At 40.2% G+C, this 4,957-nt stretch overlaps 1 pseudogene; it reads right to left on the reverse strand.

Annotated features, from left to right (window-relative positions):
* Window positions 1–271: 271 nt before the first annotated feature.
* On the reverse strand, window positions 272–612 carry LOC124965799 (60S acidic ribosomal protein P2-like; annotated as a pseudogene).
* Between the last annotated feature and the right edge of the window lie 4,345 nt (window positions 613–4,957).

The following is a 4,957-nucleotide window of genomic DNA, read 5'->3' on the forward strand; positions in this document are numbered from 1 at the left end:
ATCCATCATATCTATTTTACTCCAGAGTGAATTAAATTGTATTTAACAAGTTTTATCTTGCAAGATTTATGCACTCTAGAAGGAAATATACTTCTCCATCAAGCTCTTGTTTTGTTTATGGGTTTAAGATTTTGACACTTGTTCCAAAACATTCAGTAGCTAATAAATTCTTTTCAAAGTCTTCATGACCCTTGATCCCCTCCCAAGTTTTTTTTTTCTTTTTCTTTTTTCAAGATACATAAATAGGCTTTATTTGCAAGGGAACAGGAATTTAATCAAACAGTCCAAATCCCATATCATCCTCAGCCTCCTCAGACTCTTCTTTCTTCTCATCTTTCTTCTCCTCTGCTGCAGGAGAACCACTAGCAGGAGCTGCAGAGTCAGGAGCGGCAGAAACAGCCACAGCCCCTCCAGCAGGCACCCTGGCAAGTTTGCCAATACCTGGGCTGTGACGTCTTCAGTGTTTTTCCCATGCAGCTCATTGATGACCTTGTTGAGCCAGTCGTCGTCAGCCTTGATGCCCATGCTGTCCAGGATCTTCTTGATGTCCTTGGAGCTGGAGGAGGAGTTGCCCCTGAGGGCGGCCTGCAGGGAGGAGGCGACATTGCGCATGTCGGAGGTGGACTGGCCTCAAGTCTGCGACCTCGGCAGCGGCAGGGAGTGGAAAAATAAAGCCAAGTTTTTTTCTTAATGATAAAAATAAATTTCAAATTTAGTAGTAGAGCAATGGAAATATACTGTGAGGATACCATGGTTTAAAAATAGTCGCTTATTCCTACATATGTATGTTCTGAATTGAAACAAGCTTGATCATTATTGCAAGTATTGATCTACAGCCCTTCCAAAATTTTAAGAGGTGTCATCGTAGGACCACAGAATCCTTGAGTTATATAAATACCTGAAGATCTCATCCAATACTATTCATTCACAGCTAAGAAAACTTGGCTGTAAGATGGGTACATGAATATCACAAAAGGACCTTCTAAATGGTTTGCAGAAAAACAAGAATAAAAAATGCAGGTTTTCTAATTCAAGAATAGCATTTATTTGATCTCAGTATTTATCTTCACATACAAATTCTACGTGGAATCTGTGAACCTCCAGTGTCTTGGGGGATTTAAAGAAGAGAAAGACTAAGAGGTGAGAAGTTTAATTGGCTTTAAAAGTTGATCCATTGATTTTGAGTGATGAGAATACCTATGTGAAGAAGGCAAGGGAAAGGAGACCATACTCCATTCTTGCTTTTCTCCAGCTCATGTAATGTCAGATAGCTGCCAAAAAATTGACTCATGAACTGCGCTGATAGAGTTGCTGTGTTTTGCCATCCTGGTTAGTTTATACATCTGCAGAGGCAAAAACCACATACTTAAGGATTTTTTCTTTTGTTTTGGGAACCAGATAATCCAATAAGAAGACATATTGTAAAGTCTCAATGAAAATTGTTACTTTTTTTTCTTGGCATGTATTATATATAGTGTCCCATGATTCTTTGTCATTTGTGTTGTGTATAGTCCATTAAAGACTTGATGGCTGACCAATCTTCACCTCACATTCTCTCTGAAAAATCCATTTTTATTATCAGTGAGTTTTCTTTACCAATTCTTTTTCCTATCATGAGCCAAAAGACTGAAAAGTGCTTCGTAAATGCCCTAGAACCTTCTACCATGGCATTTCTTTTTAGTACCTATATTTATTTCTCTGTTGCCTTTGATGTCCATTACTTGAAGTGAATGGCACAGTTCAGTGAAAAGTCAAGTGTCAAGACTCTGAAGGATTTTTGGGGTCACAGTCCCCCACTGGTCACAACCCATCTCTAAATAGACCTATGCACACAAGGCAGAAGGCTATGAAAAGAGAGGAGAGGTTCTCTTGGAGGCTTGATGAGTTGTACAAGTTTCCTTTTCCCCAATCAGATCCTTGGTTCCTGAAGGAAAATAGTAGACCTCTCCTCTGTGGAGTCACATGCTGCCTTCTGAATGCTCCTCTGTCTTCCAGGTGGCCTTTAACCTGGTTGCATTCCCGACAGGAGGTTCAGTGTGGCTCAAATCAATAGGGAGATTTGCTTCTTTACTCCACTCAGTCTTCAGAAACTCCTGGGAACATGCTCACAGTGTGGGTTCTTGGATCCTTAGTTGAACCATGGGTTTACTAGGCAGCTTGTTTCCAGCAAGCTTTCCCAAGGCTCCTTGAGCAGCTTGCTGCATGCTATGTAGGAACCACTGTACTGCAGTACCAGCTGTTAGACATGACCCTGTCCCAAGCAAAAAGAAGAAAGCTCTTCAAACTAAGCATATCACACCTATGAAGAACTTGAAACTCTCAATATGTCCTGTACCTACATCCAAGGCCAAATGTGCTCTAGACTAGTTTTGTATTACACTAAGTGCTTTCTGAGACTTTGTGACAGTGGGCCCAAAGGACAAATGTAGGTAATTCATATCAAGCTCCATAAAACAGAACACAGCCTGAGTATCCCAAATCATGTGTACCAGAGGCAGTAGAATTGCGGAAAGGGTCCAGAGGAGAAGAAAAGGGAAATCGGTTATTATTTTTGTTAGGAGCCAATGAGGATACAGTGCATTCACCTGAGATCTGTAATATTTCTGCTTTAATTTGACTTTGGTGTATTCAATAAATGAGGGATCTGATTATAAAATTGTGTTTTCATGTGTACTTAAGATTTTAAGTACCTATTAGTGCCTTGAGTACTAAATCAAGATTGTCATGTAATTCTGGGAACAGGGACACATTTTTGGGGAGAGGCCAGGCAAATCTGAATTCTAGTAGATGTGATATTTAAAATTTAAAACTGTTATAGTTTCTTAAGAAGTGAAGCAGACTACAGCTCTATTGTATGTGTTAATTAGAAAAGGGGAGAAAATTATATGGAATTTTTTACATCTTGAAAAAGCCCTGCTGGCATTAATGTTCCAGGGGGCATTGTGACATTCTGAGTTCAGTTAAAAATAGTCTTTGGTAGTCTCATTGTCATATTGGAGGAAAAGTGAATTTTCTGAAGAGTGATTCTTTCAGATTCATTAGGACAAAAATTTCCTGTCTTCCTGTGGGTATTTATTTTTGCTTCAGTTTAAGCTCCTGGCTCAACTGCAGTGCCATTTTATAGCACAGATATCTGAAGTCATAAACCTAGGTGACTTCAGGGGCAAGGAACATTAACTACTGAGTGACCGGGTACAAGAAGGGCTACTGCTGCTCATCTCTTGGTGGGAATATGGGTCCAGTGTTGACAGATCTTATGCATAATTTTTTTGTAGTTGTAGATGGATAGCCTGCCTTTATTTGTTTCATTTTCATGTGGTGCTGAGGATTGAACCCAGTGAGTGCCTCACACATGCTAGGCAAGCACTCTGCCATTAAGCTAAAGCCCCAGCTCTTATGCATTTTTATAGAAGTCCTTTTAAAAACTGAAATGTTCTGATCTTTAAATGTCACCTAATTCAGATAATATCAGAATCATTGGACATTTTGAGGCATGGTTCTACCCTGCAGATAAGACTCCAGGCTCATATTCAAACCATGAGTATTTGTCTGGTTATAAAATGTGAAAACATCCATAGTTTGGTTTTTAAGTAGCCACTCCCTGGTGCTCGTGACCTTGCTGGGACCTTTGTAGGACCAAGGTCCAGGTCCAGGCCAGCCCATCCCTGGCAGTTTCTCTGAAACAGTCTTGTACTCTGTTCTCTTTATAGGCTCAGACCTTGATGGGCTCATGGCACTTCCAGTGCATGGGCATGAAAGCACACAAACACACCATGTCCAATAGGCTACTTCTCCCTTGTCCCCAGTTCTACCTGTTGGCTGCCCACGTGTGGCCAGTTCAGGGTACTGTAGTTTTTTCCTTTGATAGCAAATGCAACATTTATTAGATATTTTGGTTTTACTCTGCCATCTTCCATGCCTGCTTCTCATAGGGGCTTTATCAGTCTATTTTACCCTTAACTTACACTGATGATCTTTTTTCATGGACATATAGTTCTGTCATTTATTCCATCTGATTGATGAGCTCTTTTTTTTTTTTTTTTTTTTTTTTTTTTTTTTTTTTTATTACAGCCTATTTTCCTTTTGCTTCGTCACTCTTCAACCATGGGACTTGGTGGGATGGACACAATGAACACCGTTAAGTACCATGACTTTCCTTTTGTGTCTCTTAGGGTTCTGCCCTCCCGGTTGCTGTCTTATGGACTTGCTACTCAGTAACTTAGACACCTCTTGCTTTGCTTCCTTTGCACTGTCCCCTTAAAGAGTGTTGCTTGTTCCCTGTCATATATGGGTGGTGGTTAAATCAACTTTGATTTTCTACAACTGATTTTCTTTTCTCTGAATTTTTTTTTTTTTCCCCTTTGGTACTGGGAATTGAACTCAGGGCCCAGGGGCAATTAACCACTGATACATATCCTCCACCTTTTAAATTTTTTGTTTTGAAACATGGTTTCAATGAATTGCTTAGAGCCTCCCTAAGTTTCTAAGGCTGGCCTTAAAATTGGGATCCTCCTGCCTCAGCCTCCAAAGTCCCTGCAATTATAGGCATGTGCCACCATACTTGGAATCTTCTTTCATTTTTGAAGAAAGTGGCTCCATTTGTATTTCTTAGGGCATTTGACACTGCATTTTCTGCCCTATATATTTTAGTTTGTACTTCATCTCTAAGGCTACTCTATCCTTTACAGCTGACATTAACCACATTTTGTTCTTTAAGGTAATAAAAAATAAATAGACTTGGATCCCTCAGTTGCATTAGCTACATGTGGCTAGTGAGTACCCTGTTAACCATCACTGAACACTGCTGTCATTAAAGAAGGTTCTCCTGGACTGGGCTGTTTTCAGATCTTGAGGGCTTTGATAGTCCTTCCTTCCTCACTCCCTACCCCTTAACCCCAAGCTGGAAGTACCTTGTCTGTGACCACTCTCATTTTCAGTGGGCTTCATTGGCCGAGGA

Source organism: Sciurus carolinensis, chromosome 15, assembly GCF_902686445.1.
Source record: "Sciurus carolinensis chromosome 15, mSciCar1.2, whole genome shotgun sequence".
NCBI lineage: Eukaryota > Metazoa > Chordata > Mammalia > Rodentia > Sciuridae > Sciurus > Sciurus carolinensis.